Below are 21,696 nucleotides of genomic sequence, written 5' to 3'. Positions count from 1 at the left end.
TTGTCCTAGCGCTGTTTGTTCCCCTCTTAATGATGTACCAACCAGCCCAAACCAGCACTCCTTTCTTTCAATGATAATGGTAAGCTAGCACTCATGATTTGGTAATGCGTGCTGTATGTGCTCCAACCCATTTTTATTCTTCTGTAAATTTACTTTTTATAATCAAGTTCACCTCTGAGTAAATGACAGAGAAACATATTCTTGCCAAGATTCTAGAAGCTCACTGCCAATCATGAAGTGGGAAAGGTTACTTCTTTTTCTGTTTGTTTAGTTAAAGGAACTACCTGTCGTGGTTGAGTAGTGGCTTTTGCATTGCACTGCTAAGCCCGAGCGCATGGGATAGACTCTCAGCTGCATTTTGATGGGAGTGAAATTAAAAAAAAACGCTTGTGTGCCGTGCATTATGTGTCCGTTAGAGAACCCCAGGTGGTCAAAATTAACCGAGGGGAGCTATTCCGTAAGAGCCCACCTAGTGGACTGTCCATTTCGACCACTGCTGATTGCCTGCAGCTGCATGAGTGAGGAGGAGACAGGTGCCCTCAGCCAGTCTCCTTGCTCATGCAGCTGCAGCCAATCAGCGACAGCTGAATGACAGTCCACTAGGTGGATGGACTCTTACAGAATGCCCCCCAGGAGCATCCCACTACAGCATGCGTCAATAATATTTTGGGTTTGGCATGTAAAACCCCAGAATTATTTTAAAAGAATTATGTGACCACATATGACACACCATGTAACAAGGGGATTGGCTGCAAGAAGATATAACATGCTGAACATTTGAATTGCATTTTCAGGCCGCCCTTAGAGGTGAAATCCACACAATGGAAGCAGGCATGCTAATCGCACTTCCATATCACTAACAAGTCTTGCATGACTCTCCTTTTATTGCATGGGCAATTTGGTTTGAGTGAGGCATGCTTAAATTCAATTAGACATTAAAGCTCCTGCTTTTGCTAAGTGACCTTTCATTTTGCAATAACTCTATATGGCTGGAAGAGGTATACCCATTTTAGAACCTGTGATAAGTTATGGTGAATTATTTATTTCATGGTTGATTTGCAGAAAAGGCAATATATATATATATATATATATATATATATAAACACATTGAAAGCTCCTCATAAAATTCTACTTGCTCTTAGTATGGAAGTCAATGCTTAAAGGTGCATCGGTTTGGACGCTGTGTGATTGATGCATTGTAAAAAAATGTTAATCCCTCTTTCATAGGAATTCGCGAAAGTGAAACATGTATTCATGATATTTGTCCATCAACAATGTTGCAGAGCTCGGCAGACGAGCACGAAGTGAGACACAAACGACATATATGGGCGCCAACTTCGGTTAATTGACCAGAAACCATACGAGTTTATACATGATACCTAAGTGCAAAGTAATCACAGTAGAGATAGACTAACAAGCGTGGAAAGGGCTAAAACGGCTTGTCAGCCAGTGATCTGAACTGAATTATCCTGGCAGGTACATCAGAGCATTACAGGCGCAAGACGAGTATCAAACCAAAACATGCAGCTGCACGTTCTAATCTTGACATTTAATTGTCACGTGAGAAAGCCTCCTCCAGAAGGTAGAACATGGGGAAAAAGTGCAGAAGTCAAAAGATAATGAACACTCACGTAATTCCGTCTGTACATAAGCTGTCGCACATAAACAAGGTCGCAGCCAGATGCAATGTGTGCATTGTATTTTGCGCCCCATGCAAACTGGGCAAGATTTCCCGTTTGATGGCGATTAAGCTGCGGGCTATATATTCCAAGAATCACGTCAAATGCTACAACGATGCGATGTGGTTTACAATATTCTCCTGAAGTGCGACAGGGTGTGTATCGGACAAACGGGACGATGCTTCAACGATTGAGCGAGAGAGCACCGGTTGGTGGTCAACAGCAACATGGGCGGGCACTTGGCAGACCACTGCAAGCGCTGTGGTTGTGTGCCACTCCTTGATAAGACGACCTTTCCAAGGAGAGCCAGAAACAACACTGAGAGATATATAATCGAGGCTTTCTTAATAAATAGAGCAGGAAATTTGTGCGTTGGCACGTCGTCTCTGGCATTAAGTGACAAAGAAATGTCAAGATTAAAACGTGCAGCTGCATCTTTTTGTCTGATACTCGTCTTGCGCCTGTAATGCTCTGATGTACCTGCCAGGATAATTCAGTTCAGATCACTGGCTGACAAGCCCTGTTAGCCCCTTCCACGTTTGTTAGTCTATCTCTACTGTGATTACTTTGCACTTAGGTATCATGTATAAAATCGCATGGTTTCTGGTCAATTAACAGAAGTTGGCGCCCATATATGTCATTTGTGTCTCACTTTGTGCTCGTCTGCTTAGCGTGGTAATTCAACAGCATTGTTATTTGGTGTCAATGTAAGCGAAGCAGTAGGTGACGCCAATGGTGCCATCTCGCGGGGTGCTAAACACTGGCCTGCTCTTTTCATGACGTCATTGCTGTGATGCTCGCAGAAGCGAGAATTCTTGGTGAAGCCCGGCATAAAACACTTACGGGTTAAGAAAAGTGCAACACACCCTTGATCACTCTGAATACTTCTTTATTAGTTGGAATAGCTCAATTTGGAAATCCAGCTGCCTCTCTTCTGGCACTTTCTTCAAGAATTTTCCAATGTTCAGAGCCATGTGATAATATTCGTCTTCTAATGGGCAGGCCTGCAGTGTTTTCGACAACTGCCCCATTTCGATCACCATCACTTCTTCACTTGTCCTTCTCTTTCTTTTTTTTTACTCGAATGCTTGCAGAAGGTTCCCGGATACTTGGGGCAGCCGCTGCTGGCACTGTTCACGTTGAGGCAGCTGTGGTAGACGACGTCGAGGCTGGTGTCAGGGTTGACGTCGAGGCTGGTGACGACAGCTGGGATGCCGACGCCAAGCCGGAGATATCGGACCTTGCTTCGAGGTCTTGCTCTTGAAATTGGGCAATGCCCATTAAAATTTCTGAAGCACTGCTGCTTTGCTGCTGAGTATCATCCAGTGGCTCGTTCAGCTGCTTGCTCACCTCTCCCGACCTCGGGCTCTCGGGCAGTACATAATTGCCTGAAGTACTGCACATAAGAAAAAGTGCATGTTTGTTATGGTCGGAGGTTTTGTAACTTGGCAATAAAACAAAGTGAAACCGTATCACAGCATTTTTTCTCACTATTCATTACTGTTATAGCCCCACACATTGTAACACTGTCGTGAACAATGCTAGCACTTTCATGATTTTAAAAAGTTGTTATTCACTATTGTGATCCATATTACCATGTATTTGGCTTAAGTGAGAAATAGAACAGAAAAAAGACCATAAGGTGCATCAAAATATTTTCTTCGTTCACATCAGTGCAATCTCTGTTTAAAAAACATATGTATATTTTAAAATGTGGAATGGCAATACAAATGCTCCACTAGAAGTAGCTTTTTAAGTCGGAGCAATTTGGCAAGCGTACTATCAGCGTCAAATGAAAGCCGAACAGCGGAGCGCGTGCCACAAGCATTAGAAACAGCATAGTGCGCGCCGTCCAGTCATCAGCGCAGACAGGCCCACACATCCGGTTTGGTAGTACAGCGCCACCCCACTGAAGTGCGATTTTTTTGCCTGTGTTCCCACAAGTGATCTTGAAAGGAAGAAAAAAAAAGAAAACAGAAGCGAAAATTCTGCAACATTCATGCATTCGATCGGCAAACCTGCGCATCGCGGCATATCGCTCGCAGCTGCTACGGTATCCGGCATGGGTGTGCCGATCGCTTGTGGTTGAACAAGGTTGTGCTGAACAAGAAAAAACGATAGCTTGAAATCAACCACAAAGCGATTAGATGTATCTTTTCTTTTTATCGTGCCCCGACGCTGACTGCAATGCAGCGCTAGAGTAAAAGCGAGCGATACGACGAAAAGCGCTTGGCACGCTCACGCCGGCCACCGCTATTACCATACGAAAACTGGAACAGAAGTGAAGATAACGCACTATAGGGGGATCGCGCAGTGCTGCCACACCGGATGTGCTCGCCTGTCAGTGGTGATGACAGGACGGCGCGCACTATAATGTTAACAGTGCTTGTGGCACGCGCTCCGCTGTTCGGCTTTCATTTGATACTGATAGTACATGAAGTAATCCCTAGCAAGCTCCAAGAACCCGTGAAGCGAGATTTTAACATTTCGAAACCCATTTATTGTGCACAAAAAACTTTTGTTGTATTTGGTGACATGGAATAACAAGTAAGACAATCAATTCATTGCAACTATAAGCAAACAATTTCCCATACAATCTTACCTTACCTCGCAACTCTACCATGCACATCTGATTCATGATTTAATGTAATGACTATGATAGAAGCGGCACCACATGCTATAAGGTGGGGTTGCAAAAAATCTGAGCATTAATTGCTCACAAGTGCAATTGCACTGTGGCAACCCCAAAAATTACATACTTTACTGCCTAGGCATGTGGTATCTATAATGAAGGCTACCTGTATATTGCAACTTGCATAAACGGTAAAATGCCAACTTTTTCCCCTCACTGCACGGCCAAGATGGGGGCTGAAGGAACACCGAGGACGTGCTGATCAATTGGCCGGCCCCTCTTCCCCGAGAGTAATTCCTGGCTACACCACTGGTGCATATCCAAACACAGAATAGCCCTACGTGACCGGGCTCCTAGCGCAAAAAAAACATTTATAACACTGAAATTTGTTACATTTGCCTTTTCAGGTCCATCGTTTATTGTGAGGGGTGGCGAGGGCCGGCTGCTGGCCGAAACGTAATTAAGGCTCGAGAACCATTAATAACGCACTTTATTAGAAGGCATGGCGCCTCCAAGAACGCGACTAGACGCAACGAAAGTCAACGCGCGCACTCTACTCTCGCGCACACTTCTCACACTAGGCTTGGCCGGCTTGGCTTCGGGGCTGACTGTGTGCTGAGGCTGGTAGGTGGCGCTACTAGTCAGACCGCTTACATCCGGCCCCTCTTTGTTTGACCAAGTCCCTTTGGTCTAGGAAACGGCACTGCTTTATGTCTTCACAGTGAGAATAGTCCAAGCACTCGGGTGTACGTCCTCGGAGTGGCGATCGCTGTAGGTCTGCTGAGCTGTGGTGGGTCATGAAAGCAGTTTTTGCTTGATCTTCATCACGCACACGAATATGCCAGTAAGCAAGCTTTAGGTCCAGGCAGGCAAAGTACCGTGAACCAGCAATATCATCCATGATGTCATCTGCATGCGGAAGTGGCTGCACAACACTCACAGTCATCTTATTTAGGGGCACATAGTTGACACAAAGGCGCTTCTTACTGCCTCTGCTGACAACTACTGCGGGGAATGCCCAAGGTCCTAAGGCTGGAAGAATGATGCCTTGGCGAAGGAGTGTGCTTGTCTGGGCCTCAAGAAAACGACGGTCTGCAGCTGATTACCGGTAGGGAGATCGACTGTATGGCACGGCGTCAGGAAGAAGGTCAATTGCATGTTCGACACCTTCGTACAAGCCCAAGTCATCCTCTCCATGAGCGAATACTTCAGCGTGTTTTGACAAAATGCTCGTAAGTTCCTGTTGTTGAGGCACTGGCAAGTGGCTACCTAGCTGCACAGCAGGCAGGGATGGGTCAATGTGAACCTCAATTGTCGAGGAAGCAGCTCGGTTGGACGTAGAAGAGAGGCTGTAGGTGCTTGAAACATCATTGTGGCAAGATAGTGCCAACCACGGGGCCTCGTCTGGTCCTGGTAGTGGCGACTGCTGTAGGCCTGCTGAGCTGTGGGGTCCCGGTACACAGTGACCCAAAGATGACCCTTGGATCATAACAGCATTCGCCATCCGTGGCAGCAGTCGTTCATGGCATGGCACACTTGTGGCTTTTGGAGAATGGCGGATTTCAGTTGGTAGGGGCGGCTGAAACACCAACTGTGCTTGGCTTGAGGAAAACCAGTCTTCACCCAATATAAGTGGCACAGCATTATTATTGAGGGCGGCTGCTTCGACCAACCCGGTGATAGGTCCAACAGAAATCCTCAAACAGATGGCACCAGCTGGAGTTACTGATGTTCCTCCAACGACGACTAGAGGAGGTCTAGTCCAGGGCAGGAGGGGCAAGGAGCTGACCAGGCGACGTGAAACAAGTGTCACTTTAGATCCACTGTCTGGAAATGCATCTACTTGGCCAATCCCAGCAATTGTGGCGTCGACAAGAGCACACTGAACCAGAGATCCATGAAGGGTCTCTGAAGGGCTGCTGTGGAGAGCTGGCGAAAGATGTGTTGTAGATGTTGGAGCAGTAGATCTAGACGGGCACTTGGATGCGAGATGTCCCTTTTGACGGCACTGAAAACACACAGCTTCGGCCAAGTTCTGGCCAGGACGGTAGGCAGGAGCACCATGCTTAGCTGAGATAGGGAGGTATCTAGCCTCTCGTTGGTCTGGTGGTAGGGCTGAAATGCGCTGTGGCCGGCCGGTTTTGTCTGACACAGCCTGGGGGTTCGTGTACACTGTGCTACGTGGAGGTGCCTCTGGGCTTGGCGTTGGTAATTTGGCACTTCGATAGCCTGTGCGTGGGGCGCGAAGGGACGAATGGCTTAATGTTTGGTCAAGCTGAGTTACAATGTCCATATACGCTGCGACTGTCTCTGGGCGCTGCGCTGCCATAGTAGTGACCAGGTTCACGTCGACGATGCCCTGAAGGGCGTACTCTATGCGCTGGGGATCGGTGAGGGTAACTGGGCATCCAGAGATTAGCTTAAACTTCGCGAGAGAATAGCTGACAAGGTTTTCTCCGTGCCCCTGTACGCGACAAGTGACTGCTTGTTGCTACTGTAGCAAGGTTTTCTTGGCACTGAATTGGTCTAGGAACGCTTGTCTGAAGGTTTCCCACGTTCGACATTGACGACCGATGACGGCTTTCCAATCAGCGGCTGCTCCGCGAAGTTTTCCCAGGGCGACGGCGAGTAGGGTTGAAGGTTCCCACAAAGCCAAGTTTCGAGTTCGTTCCAACTCTTCAACCCAGTGGGACGCTGAAATGCTGCCGTCTCCACTGTATGTAGGAAGCGCTGCGGAGAGGTCTGGAAGGGTAGTGACTTGAACTGGGGCTGCAGCGCGTTGCGACACGTGAAGGAGCTGCTGAAGTAAACCCGTCAGCAACTCGGTAGTTTGGGCTGCGTCGAGGCTTGGCGGGAGCGGCGCAGCGTTGCAACGCTGGGTGGACGCGGCGGAGTCTGGGGAAGGCAAAGGAGGCGTCGTTGGGCGGTTTTGGGCGATGTCGGCGATAAGGCGACTTATTATTTCTTCCTTCGACCCGGTAGCGTCGAGGTTTCGGCGAGCCAACTCTTCACGGAGGTAATTCACTGTAAAGCCTGCGAGATCCGCCGGCGTCGCGTCACTCCAATTCACGAGCGGCATGGCGGTTGACAAAGCAGCACAAGAGTCACGAGAAACGATAAGGCGAGTAGGGCGAACCGTTTGGGCACTGCAGGGAAGCTACTTCATCAGGCGGGCAGGCGTCAGCACGACGGTCGGCGAAACACAAAGGGCGAAGGCGCGAAATGGCTAGGACGAAGCGGGCGAGAGGCTGCGTCGGGCGGCCGGAGCTGAACAAATTAAAGGAAGGAGCGTTGGCTGGCGACCACGGTGTGCTGGCGACTCACTTCATGAGGCGGGCGAGAGGCAATGTTTCAGGCATGATTCGGGGTCGACTGCGCCAGTTGTTGGGGGTGGCGAGGGCCGGCTGCTGGCCGAAACGTAATTAAGGCTCGAAAACCATTAATAACTTACTTTATTAGAAGGCATGGCGCCTCCAAGAACGCGACTAGACGCGACGAAAAGTCAACGCGCGCACTCTACTCTCGCGCACAATTCTCACACTAGGCTTGGCCGGCTTGGCTTCGGGGCTGGCTGTGTGCTGAGGCTGGTAGGTGGCGCTACTAGTCAGACCGCTTACATTATAACAGTAGGCCGGACCATGTAAGAATACCTCAAAATTATTAGCTGATAAAAGACGTACTATCTAGCTCTAGGATGGGGTAAATTGCCTTTTTGGAAGAAACAAGCAACCTTCCTCGTCTCACTGCCATAGGCTTAATCAAAGTGGGTTAATTCTCATTTTGCCCAGAAAAATGTTCGCAATAACAACGCAAACTTACGGCCTCGTCACCATTGTGTCCCTTAAAAAGAGAAGCAACTCAAAATACGGCCAGGCCGTGTCGACAGACTCGACGTCGTCGGCGCCAGCGCCGCTCTTCTGTGACAGCATGCGGCCATTGAAAGTTCGCCGAAATTTGTCACGCAGCGATTTCCAACATTTTTGGATTAACTCCAGGGCCACTGCGCAGATAAATGCAAGACTGATTAGTTCACGATTATTTACGTGCAAGGCTGACAACAAGCTGCGAAATCTCGTACTTACCTTCGCCGTTGACATTTGGCAGAATGGAGGCAGCTACCTCTCTCCACAGTGTCATTTTCAAATTGCTGTCCTTGTGCTGCTTGTGTGAAGCCATCAACAGCGGTGGCCGATGCTGTACTTCAGATATCAATATCTGGTTATTAATACAGCCGCTTCGGCTGAAGACTTCTGCGGTTGCCATGTTCTTCTACCAAACGCGCGGAACGACGAACACAAAGCACGCGGATTGCCCGGGCTTGCCTGCACGCCGCGCGACGAGTCGTTCCGGAAGTCGCGCAGGTTCGCCGTGGTCACGTCATAGGCGTGCTGTGGTTACAAGAGGAGCGTCGCGCGGGCGATGCGGTGGCAGCTTCCGGCGCGGGCTTAAAAATTCTAGCAGTGGTAGGTGTCCACGCCGCAACGCGTCCACACGCGACGCAGTCTCCGCGCCTGACGCCGTACGCGACCTGGCGCGAAGCGGCGCGTGAGGACGCTTTCCAACGCGTACGTCTGGTTGGGGCTTAACACGTTTGATCAGTTTGTGCGTACAGAACATTCGTCGCACAGGCCCGAGAATGGCGGTCGGAGCGCGCTGGAAATTAAAAAATATATACAAAAGCACAACACCTGCTTCCACGTGACACGGATTGGCTAATAGGGGAGCGGAGGCGGCGAGGAGGAAACGCCGGGGTGAGCGCGGTGGCGGCAAGATCTAAGAATGACGCTGCTTTTTATATATAGGGGCTTTAGTCCGGCCGTGCCAGGCCTTACACCGTGCATTCGTGCTTGTGCGCAGTAGGTTCTTTTTGCGTTTTGATGCACGCAATCCCGTTCATTATTACGATGAAGCAAGCATGTGCCCAAATTATTTTTTTAATCCCACTTACAACACAACAGTTCTTTGGACTCACTTTATTGTGTTCGTTTTCGAAAACTAGAATTGGAGCAGATAGTGCAACACACTATACATAGAATGCAACAACACGTGGATGGTGTTTCTTTCTTTCTTCTTCTTTCTGCGGTTTTACGTGCCAAAACCAGTTCTGATTATGAGGCACGCCGTAGTGGAGGGCTCCGGATTAATTTTGACCACCTGGGGTTCTTTAACGTGCACTACAACGTAAGCACAGGAGCGTTTTTGCATTTCGCCTCCATCGAAATGCGGCCGCCGAGGCCGGGATTCGATCCCGCGATCTCGTGCTCAGCAGCACAACGCCTTAGCTGACGGAGCCAATCCGGCGGGTGTGGATGGTGTTTCATGTACGCACATGTAAGAAACATTTATGGTAATAGCTTCTCCCGGCCTGCTTGGCGCTCGGTCCATGAAATCCACCTTCGTGAACTGCGCCGAGCATATCCTGCGGTTGCTGACCTTATCTCTGGGCAAACCCATTAGGTCCGTCCTTCCAGCGTAGTTTAAAGAAAACGCTTCCACCCTGAAGAACAGTGCCGACCATAAATTATAACATCGCAGTTGGAACCTACAAAACTGTGCTCGTTTCGCGTCGCGGCAGAGTACTAGTTGTGATATACCAACCTTAATTCTCAGAAACGCAATTTTAAACGTTGGCGACCACTTAGCTAGAAATAAGTGCAAAGCGCACACCTACATACGTGTTCCTTGCGATACGCAGAGGTGGTACTATATTTATCAGGAGCTTTATGTTCGCTTCTTGTTGGCATAACGATTTACTGCATCTTTGTGGTGTTTTCAAATCAGCCAACTGCTGCCTCACCACCGGACAGCCATGTACTACTGCGATCAATTACTATCAGAAATAAAAACCGGGAAGTAAACTGCACAGTGCTCACCTGTTATCTTTAAGGATGCGGTAGAATTTCACGTCACATGGCTCACATCGTCTTGATGTGTTCGTACACCATCGAACCACACACGAACAGCGACAGCTGCGAGACATTGCGGAAAAAAGCCGCCAAACGTGCAACGGTAGGGTACCACATGGACCACAGTGCTAGCGAGGAAGGCGAAAACCGTAAAACTGACCGCATAATGCCAGGAAAAAAATGCTGCCGTTTTGGCAGTTATCAGCACGGCCGACGGCGAACGCGTGCCGCGCCAGCCGCGCCGCCGATAGTTGACGGCAAGAAAGAAACGACAAAGTTGAGAAAGGGTTGACAAGAAAAAAAGAAAAAGCGATTTTGGTTTCGCATTCATTTTATGGATGGCGCTGCAATTCACGCGGACAGAAAACCGGCGAAGTTTCCGAGGCCTGGTGCAAACAGGTACCTGGGGCGCGCACGACGCTGTCGGCCATATTCGGCCGCTTCTCAGCCAGCCGAGTCAGGCTGAAACAGGGGAGTGAATCTTCCTATACGTCCCATTGGTTCATTTATAGCAGACGCTCAGTCGACGCTGGCGCCAAGGCACACTTCAGTTAGGCCCTAGCGGATGGATGACCGTAGTTCGGTGGCGAAAAAATTAAAAAAATAAAGAAAAGCGGCCCGATTTTTTTTACCCTCCCTCTTCGCTATAGCACTTTTTTTCTTCCTTTTTTTATGATAACGTTGTTCCGCTCTTTTCTCCTTTCCCTCTTGACTTTCCTATTCCTCCTCACTAGCCTCGCCTCTCCCTCCCCTCATGCAACGCGCAATGCTCTTTTTTTATTTCTTTAGCTGTCCACGGCGCGCTTTTTTTTTATTGCGATAGCAATTATATGGACACTTCAACCGAATTTCTGCCGTCGGCGTCGCCGTCGTCGTCGCCATCGCCGTGAGGTTCCCTATAGATAAAATCTTCGCCGCGCGCCGTATGCCCGAGCGGAAGCGTGCGGGGACGCGCGCTATCACGGAGAGCGAACGCACTCAATCTCCCACGCGCAAGCAAGGCAGCAGGAAGCCAGCGCCGGAGAGAGCCGGGGGGGGGGGGGGGGGGCGCACTTCTACTCCGCCAACAACCGCGCTCGACGCTCGTCCGCACCGTATCTTATCTCCACACGGCTCTGACCTTTATGCGCCGTGCATTCGCCGCTCAGTTTCCGTTTAAGCGATAGACCGCACGTACCTTCGCCCGCAGCGGCGTATGCTTGCTGCCAGCGTTTTGACAGTCGTTGTCTGCAGTCATTCAGTGTGATCTATTCGTGTTTGTGCGCGCTCACACCACGCTTGTTCATTCAGTTAGTAATAGTCGGGTCACATTTTCCAACGCACGCTACACATGCAATGCTGCCCGGATCGGCAGTGCAGCGCTACAGGTGTGTCCCTTCGCACGCGCTGCCCACGGGAAGCGTTACTCATCAACACAACCGTTTCACACGCGCCTTCTCGTGGTCATTGAGCCTCTCTTTATGTCGGTCTCCTTACGCCGTAGCACACCTGCTTACTTGATCAGCTCATGTTTACTACAATTCATATTGCTACCAAAGCCGCTCACCTTACTTCGTATGACATTGCTGTGTTGCTATCGCATTCATTGCTTCGCCCTTACGGCGAAACTGTGAGATTTTTTTTGTCGCGGGCGTTATCAGACGCACTGCCGGACCAAAGCGCGCGCTCCGCGCTCCTCTCCTGTCCGGCCGTGCCATTCGTGCATTCGTGCTGCGTGCATGTGCGCAGTGGATTCTTTTTGCGTTTTCGTGCATGCAGTGCCGTTCATTATTAGTATCAAGCAAGCATGCATGCGCCCAAATTATATTTCAAAAATAATTGCACTTACAACACAACAGTCCTTTGGACTCACTTTATTGTGTTCGTTTGCGAAAACCAGAATTGGAAAGGACAGTGCAACACACTATAGAATGCAACAAAACGCGGATGGTGTTCCATGTACGCACATGTAAAAAAACATTTATTGTAATTGATCTAATGGCCAATGCGCAGAATAGCTTCTCATGGGCTGCTTTTCGCTCGGTCCATAAAATCCACCTCCATGAAGTGCCCCGAGCATATTCTGCGGTTGTTGATCTTGTCTCTGGGCAAACCCATTAGGTCCATCCTTCCTGCGTAGGTTAAAAACGCTTCCATCTTGAAGAACAGTGAATATCATAAATTATAACATCGCAGTTGGAACATACAAAATAGAACTCGTTTCCCATCACGGCAGAGTACTAGTTGTGATATGTCAGCCTTAATTCCCAGAAACGCATTTTTAAATGATCGCGAGCAATTAGATAGAAATAAGTGCAAAGCGCACACCTACACACGTGTTCCTTGCGATACGCACAGGTGGTACTATATTTATCAGGAGCTTTATCTTCGCTGCTTGTTGGCATAAAGATTTACTGCATCGTTGTGGTGTTTTCAAATCAGCCAATTTATGGTGTTGGGCTGCTGAGCACGAGGTCGCGGGCTCGAATCCCGGCCACGGCGGCCGCATTTCGATGGGGGCGAAATGCGAAAACACCCGTGTACTTAGATTTAGGTGCACGTTAAAGAACCCCAGGTGGTCCAAAATTTCCGGAGTCCCCCACTACGGCGTGCCTCATAATCAGATCGTGGTTTTGGCACGTAAAACCCCATAATTTAATTTAAATCAGCCAACTGCTGCCTCACCATCGGACAGCCATGTACGACTGCGCACAATTACTATCACAAATAAAAACCGGGAAGTAAACAGCACGGTGCTCACCTGTTTTCTTAAGGGATACGGTAGAATTTCACGTCGCATGGCTCACTTCGTCTTGATGTGTTCGTACACCACGGAACCACACACGAACAGCGACAGCTGCGAGACATGGCAGAAAAAAAGCCGACAAATGTGCAACGGTAGGTTACCACACGGACCACACTGCTAGCACGGAAGGCGAAAAACTGACCGTATAATGCATGAAAAAAATTTCTGCTGTTCTGGCTGTTATCAGCACGGCCGACGACGAGCGCGGGCCGCGCCGCCGATAGTTGAAGGCGAGAGAGAAACGAGAAAATTGAGAGAGGGCTTACAAGAAAAAAAAAAAGGGAAAGCGATTTTGGTTCCGCATCCATCTCATGGATGGCGGTGCAACTCGCGTGGACAAAAAACCAGCGGAGTTTCCGGGGCCTGGGTGAAACACTAGCGTTTCACGAGGTAGCAATAACGCGGCCTAGACCGTGCGCTCATCCTCACTGGTCGGTCGCGTATGCTGTCTCAAGGTAGAAAACTAATGCGTTGAAAGAAATATACGATATCTCCTTCCATTTCTCGTAGACACATCCTGGCCAATGAAGCAGCTGACGTAACCCAGATATGCTTTTGACGGAATAATCGTACACTTTGAGCCAGCCGCTTTATTAAAGCGAAGCTTTTAATGTCACAATGATTCGCCCGTGAGCGTCGAAAACGCACTGCAGGAAAGCAAACTTACACAATGTAACTATCTGCGCACACAATAGAACAACGGTGCACGACGTACACTAGTGAGCAAAAATATACGAAAAAGCCGATTTTTCCCCTCTGCCTACGAACACAACTTCAAATTGAGGAATGCAGACCAAACTTGACGCTGCGAACTTTTCAGTGTAATCATCAATGCCAGTTTGTGCTTGTTAATTACGAAGAAATTCCCATTTTTCGGCAACCCGGCGGTCTGTATACTTTTGCTCACGGGTCTACGTATCATAGAACACTACAGTTTACACACTAAACAATTTCTCACCCATAAGGGTGTAAATCAGCTTGTCCACTGACGAACACCCTTTGCCAATTATTGGGTGCTTAAAAAAGAGTGCTAGAAAAGGGTGCAGAGGCCAGCACCCTTAAGGAAGGGTGCACAGCATAAAATTTTAAAGGGTGTAGTGGCCGCACCCTTACTAAAGGGTGCTATTTCACCATAATACCCTTTGAAATGGGTGCTGGAAGGGTGCTCTACTTTGATTCACCCGAGAAGCAAAAGCCGAGGATTGATATACGACCGCAAATGTGTCCACAAAGGTAGAATGCTCTACTCCGCAGACAATGCCGCGTGACAGGCCGCTTGCTAGCAACTGATATTTGGACAAAACAATGTATATATATATATATATATATATATATATATATATATATGTGTGTAGTGGGACAATATGCATCTTTCCCATCCATGAATGACACTTGTCACGCATTTCATAAATGTTGTATAGCTATACCTATTTGTGGACCAAAATGCACAGCATCAATCCAAGGCTCCTGCGTACCTGCACACATGCATGCCCAGGAGATGGACGCTTGGTCTCCATCCAGACATGCATGCCATGCAAACAAAAAATATTCAGGAAAACAATGCATAGGGACCATTCGTTTCCAAGGAAATATACGATTGTTGAACTGTAACAGTCATATATTTCCCTTGCAACAAAGGCAGATAATATACACTATACAGCACCTGGTCATCTCTTGCTCATTTGAGAAATGCGTGGCACAGGTGGGTTTTTGTACACATAAGATTGCGGAATAGTTTTGGTATCAAAGTAAATTTATTAAGAACGTCAGTAAAATAATTAACGCAACACAAATACATATCACCTGACCTATTTTAATGCAGCATTCAACTTCAAAAAGAACAGTTGCTAACTTTGCATATGGGAAATGATCCGCAGCATCGTGTATACTCCGCTGACCTACCACAACAGTATATGAGATCAGCTTTCGTAACTACGTAATAAGCGAGAAGTACGTATCAACCTTCTAGAGCTTTTATTTTTTTATGACTAGAATCTTGCTTAGTTATTGAAAATTAAAAAGAGCTAATGATGTAATACAAACGACAGTTTACCTGTAACATTTAGATAAGAAAGTGTTGAATAGTTTAACCCTTTCTGTAATGCATATGAAAAATGCCAACAGTGACCGAGACCAAGGATCGCCCCACATGGAGAATGCTTCTAAGTTTTAACAATTTGTGGTGCTGACAATAGAAAATTGTTAGTATAATCATTTTATGGCTGACAGGTAAATGATCAGAAAGCAGAAAACCACATGCTACCAGTGGGATCCTAACTAACCACATCTGAAAATAATTACACAAATAATTTCCAACTACTAACACTGCCAATTAAAAAACGAATAGCGTTGCCATAAGCTTGCCTTGTTATCGGTGACTGTTGGTTTCCTTCATATGTATTGCAGAAATGTTTAGACAAAACAAAACTTGCATCTGAAAATTACAGCTAAACTCATGATTAGGTAACAGTGCACAGCTTCAGCACATTAAACATGGCACACTTTTGGCGACATTGTTCAAGAACTTTGTAGCCACTACTCTAGGGGTACTCAATGTGAGCCCAAGGAAAAGGCGCTCCAACACGAGAAGAGTGTTGAACAGCTTGCGGTCGTACTGGATATTGAAGAGCCAGTAAGCAGATAAAACAGCCGCCAGCCCCTCCTCCCCATTTTTCACTGCAAACATCTCGCGGTCCACCTTGATGTGGAGGTCAGCCTCTTCAACGTCTTCTCCAGAAAATACGATGCAAGAGGTTGCAGGAACGCTCGGGTCCTGTAGTGGCAAGAAAAAATATTGCATCATCACCAACAGACGATGAATAGTATACTGTCACCTCTTCCTACTTATTCATCCTTTATAAAGCTATATGCAGGTTATACACAATTTCAATGTAAAAAAACAATGTTAACAATACAAATGGCTAGTTGACATTTATGCACCCAATTTTGGTTTATGCCCGACGCAAATTTTGGGACCACACTCGGCAGTGTCCAGACTTCTTGAGATGGAGGCTTTATTTTATAATAAATATGTTCCACAGGATTTGCTGAGGCCAAAATTTGCACAGAATTTGCTTAATTTAAACATTGCTGAGAACTAAAACAGCGCACTTCTCTACCAAGCTGTTTTGTGCATGCCATTTTAAATTCCACTTTCACAAAAAAGTGAGTGCATTACAAGGCAGAAGCAAAAATTGCATCCATAATCCTTCATGTGATAACACTGAGGACAACACTGGAAACTATCTGGCATATATATATTGAATAAATAAATATTTTTTGCAATTTAGGAAGGTGATTGGCCCTTACTTGAAAGTGGCATTTTCAGTTCTATTTTTAAAGGAGTAGACACCTTATTTTAGTTGCATGTTTTCTTCTTTTAAATGATGCGGTAGACATAATAAATGGTTGGCCATATGGTATTCGCATTGCCAAATAATTATTATTTGAATTTATTTTCTCATGTTCCAATTTCAGTTTCATCAATCCAACGAGGGCTGTGACGTGCAGTTGAGGTCACGCAAGACATGAAAAAAACGACAATATAATCACTGATATAGTTTCAATTCACTACAACGCTTAAACACGTTTCAAGAGCTATAGACCACAAATGATGTATCAGCAGTTATATTGCAGCTTTCTTGCTGTCTTGTGTGACCTAAACACCAACTACACATCACAGGCATCGTTAGGATGAAATCAAAACAAACATCACGGAATAAATTCAATTATAAATTATTCAGCGTTCGTAGGCACATAATACTGGGTGATCATGAATATTAATGTCCAATGCATCATTTAGAAGAAGAAAATATGCATGCAAAAATTCGGTCCTTAAACTATAAATTCTTGGTGAACTATTGTCCTATACAATTTCATGTTATTTCTGGCACCTAGTTCCAAGACATATTTCAGGTTCTTTGTCGCTATTACTTCATGGTTGCTCGGGCCCTGCTCATCACCACACTTGTAAATGAAGTCTCTCTCCAGTCCATTGGCATTCAAAATTCCAGTAATGTTATTCTTGCTCAGGCCCTGGTCGTCACCCCCCTTGTAAATAAAATAATCTCTTCAGTCCATTGACATTGGAAATGGCAGTAAGGTTAAGCGTATAAAGTCTGAAGACGCAACATGCTGTGCATTCATAATAGTAGCTGGCAGCTCCCCGGGGAACACCTTTATGCTTTTAGAGTGCTTGCTTTACGTATTTCTTCACTACTTTGTTTGAAATATGATTCTTAAGATTGTTTTTATATTATTGGCTCCCAAAATTGGGGGAGCCACCTATACAATAGTGCAGCCATTGTCCGTAAATGGTATTTATCTACCATGTTTATGTGCCATATGTTGCTAGGTAGCAAATACACAAGATAATAACCAACAATTGCATAACAGAAGTAAAAATTTCCTGAAAAAGAAACACTGCTTAAAAACGTCAGTAAAAACGCAAACAAATGCAAATTATACAGTGGATTCTCTTGCCCAGAGAAGTCATGGCTGCTTCAGGTCCAACGTGATTTATTTGATTTAAACAAGCGCACCACCAGTTGGCAAGTGTTCCCCTCAAGCACTAGCTGTAGAATGAAATCTCAGTGCAGTTTTTGGAACTTTCACAGGCGCACCATATGGCAAGGTTTTATGACGTCCCTTACCAGACAGCAGCAGTCCTCGAATAACAACCATATATTTAGGGAGTAGGACCTTTGGTCATTTTTTTATTCTACAAACTTTTCCTGTGGTTGTTGTCAAGCATGTTTATTTTTTTTCGGTGAATTATTGACGAATGAAATATTGATTTTTTCAAAGGTCACTAAGAATCCAAATCTCAGCGTTCTTGTTCGCGTGAAAAGTTTAACCAGTAATTATCGTGTAATGGTAATGCTTCGAGCTATGCTTGTGGAAGGAATTGCTCTCATTAAAAAAAATAACACGAATTAAGTAAGGTAGCCAACAGACAAAACCGCAAGTGGAAGTTCTACTTCTCTAAGGACTATAGGCTGACATGTTAGCACTGGTTGGTCACGGTGGGTTCAGCAAATGGCATGACGTAAAAAAAAGACACCCTTTTCCCTTGATGTGCTAGTGAAACTCGTGGAAACTGTTCGAGTTGGTCTGTATATCGAAAGCCTACACACACCGACAGATATCTGCAGTTTGGCTCAAACCACTCCATATCCCACAATACATTGGTAGTCGCAACGCAACTAAAAAGACCATCTGCAGTTCAAGAGAGGAGAGAAAAATATAGGAGAAAGCGATTATCATGGACCTCTTGAACAATGGCTACAAAAGAAGCTTCATTCACCACATGTTGCAACAACTTGACCTGGGCGCCCACACACCCCTCAAACACTTTCCTACACGAACCGTCATTAATACTGCCTTCCGTCAGCCATCCCTTCGGATCTCCGTCACGTACATGAACCTCCTAGTTTCGGCCCCATATTTTAGTGCCCGTAGAATGCAATGATTGTACATTTTTCTTTTCAACTACAGTGGTAAGCTTGCCGTCAGGATTTGGCAATGTCAGCCGTATGCACTCCAACCCAATTTTATTCTTCTGCACATTTAATTCTGGTAATCAGGGTGCCCTGTGAGTTTTTAACCTAGATAAATGTACTCCTTTACACTCTTGAGGCTGACTGGCGATGCTGAATTCCTGTTCCATTGCCAGGCTATTGAACGTTACCTTCGTTTGCTGCATATTATTCTTCAACCCCACTCTTACACTTTCTCGGTTGAGGTCCTGAATCATTTGCGGTAATTCGTCCCCATTGTTGCTGAATAGGACAATGTCATCTGCAAACCGAAGGTTCCTGAGATATTTGCCGTTGATCCTCGCTCCTAATGCTTTCCAGTCTAAGAGATTGAATACTCCTAAGTATGCAGTGAATAGCATTGGAGAGATTGTGTCTCCTTGCCTGACCCCTGTCTTGATAGGTATCTTTCTACTTTTCTTGAGGAGAACCAAGGTTGCTGTGCAATCCTTGTAGATATTTGCCAATATATTCCCGTATGCCTGCTGTAATCCTTGATTACGCAATGCCTCCATGACTGCTGGTATCTCTACGGAATCAAATGCTTCTTCCTAATCTATGAAAGCAATATAGAGAGGTTGATTGTACTCAGCAGATTTCTGTATTACCTGATTGATGACATGGATATGATCCATCGTAAAATATCTCTTCCTGAAGGCAGCCTGTTCTCTTGGTTGGCTGAAGTGAAGTGTTGCCCTGATTCTGTTGGAAATTATCTTGGTGAATATTTTCTCGAATACTGAAAGCAAGCTAATGGGTGTATAATTTTTCCATTTTTAAACTTCTCCCTTTTTATGGTTGAGTATAATGTTGGCGTTAGTCCAGCATTCTGGCACACTGAAATCGTCGTGAGGCATCGCGTATAAAGGGCCGCAAGCTTTTCAAGCATGATATCTCCTCTGTCTTTAATTAAATCGACCGTTATTCCATCTTCTCCAGCAGGTTTTCCGCTGGTCATGTCTTGCAAGGCCTTTCTAGCTTCATCGCTAGTTATAGAAGGAGCCTCTGTATTTTGTTCATCACTACTTCGAATGAAACTAGCTTGGCTGCTCTGGGAACTGTACAAGTCTGTATAGCATCCTTCGGCTGCTTTTACAATGTCATCGAAATTGCAGATGATATTACCGAGCTTTTCATTCAGTGCGTACATTTTGCCTTGTCATATGCCAAGTTTTCTTCTGTTTTCATGCTGTGTCCATATTTTACTGCTTCCTCAATCTTTTCAACGTTATAATTTCGGATATCCCTTACTTTCTTCTTGTTAATCAGTTTGGGCAGTTCAACGAATTCTATGTGATCTCTCAATTTGACACCTTCATGTTTCGCCGTTTCTTTATTAGGTATTTTGTTACTTGCGAAAGCTTACCTACTAGTTGCCTTGGTGCCTTACATCCCACTTCAATTGCTGCTTCCGAGATCAGCTTAGCTGATCCAGGGCGCTCCGTGTCGATTGCGGTAGACTGCGCTAGTGTATAGACCATTTTATAAGCTTTCGTAAAGTACGACTGCAATGAAGCCTCGGAGTGCGGTTCAGCAGTCTGGTTTTAGATACACGGTAGACGTAGCGGAGCCACCATGCAAAGTTTTTGCTTTTAAAATGAAGGTGGGGGACGAGTCACAAAGGAATTAGCGATCGTAAACGTTTTTGATACCGAAATTTTAAAAAAACATTACTGCAGAAACTCCCTAGTGGGACTTGTAAGATAATGCGCAAGCATTATTTCCAGTCGTTCATCTTGCATTCATCCAACGAATGATTGATTTAGCCGCCGAGTCACGCACATCGCAGCTCACGGGGTTGAGGATGACGCAATTTGCGGCAGGCATTGCAAGGACTTGTTCCAATTACTTAATTGGTGAACCTTATTACTCAGGCAAAAATAACTTATCCTAAATTAATTTGATTAGACAATCACTTAACCTAAAATAATTTTAGTCTCACTATTATTATTTACCCGCAATTATACATCATTTGCTTGAGTAATATTTCATCGTAATTAATTTCTGCCTGGTTCCCTTACCCTTCGTTAGTTCGAAGGAGCCTTATATAGGCTTAATTATTTTGTCGTAATTATTTTATTCATGCCGAAGCTATCTTCATTACCCTTGGATAATCCTGGTCAGCCTTAATCAATTTCATGTTAATTGGGATTGCGTCCGATTGCCCTAGCCAAGGAAATTAAAAAGAACAAAACTGGGAGGACGCTTAAGCTTCGCCTTTAAAAGTAGAACGCTATAGCGTTATCGGGACCCGTTCGCATCGCATCGTTCGCATACGGCAAGTAGGCTTCATTCCCTGCATCACTGAACGTAGGAAAGCCAGCATAAAAAGACCAAGCTTACACCGATCCCTTAAAGTGGGTTTCACTTTTCAAATGAAATGCATTGCTGGAAAAACGTTTTTCCAGGGGAAATATAAGTGGTCTTTTAATAAAATGTGAAGGCCCTAGCACCTTTTTTCATTATTTTAATAATTGTTTGCTATTTGCCAGAAGGCGCGCAGGTCTGGTTGAATGTATGAGTTTCCTCGTAGAAGAACTAGGTTTTCTCGTACATTCAAATTGCAATCTGACGGCGAATCCGACGCCGAATGGTAAAGTCGTACTTTAGCATTTTTCTGACGGATTTCACTGTGAGAAATGCAATGTTTGTTCACCAAAACCTTGCACCACGTGGAAGGCCTGCGCGGTCGATGTGGTTGGATGATTTTCTCCGCCGCCCGCGATCACACGCCGGTTGCCGACACCGCATTTTCTGCGACACGAGGCCCTAAACGCTATCGCGTTAAAAAATTACAAAAAAGAAACAATATAACGCAGCAACTTTTTTTAGCGCACACCTGCGTTCTGACTGTCGATGAGTATAGGCCCTATATGGTTGCCGGCCCTCTCAAAGCTTGTTGCTTAAGCTCTTAGTTACGCCTTCGTTAGGATCTATCCTTAGCCACTTCCCCTCCACTCTACTCTTGCCCATTCTCTCCGCGCACTCGGCGGCTGGAAATTACCGCTTACCTATCACGTGCTAAGGGCCTATTTCCCTTGAGAATATGCATGATATTTGTTCTTTCTAGGCTTCCAGATTATCGCGTGACGTCTCAAAGTCTTTTTCTTTCCTCCATATATAAAATGTCAGTAGACTAAGCTCTTTCGTTGCCGTC

Source organism: Dermacentor silvarum, chromosome 1 (genome assembly GCF_013339745.2).
Source record: "Dermacentor silvarum isolate Dsil-2018 chromosome 1, BIME_Dsil_1.4, whole genome shotgun sequence".
Classification (NCBI taxonomy): Eukaryota; Metazoa; Arthropoda; class Arachnida; order Ixodida; family Ixodidae; genus Dermacentor; species Dermacentor silvarum.
This window is presented reverse-complemented; position numbering follows the sequence as displayed.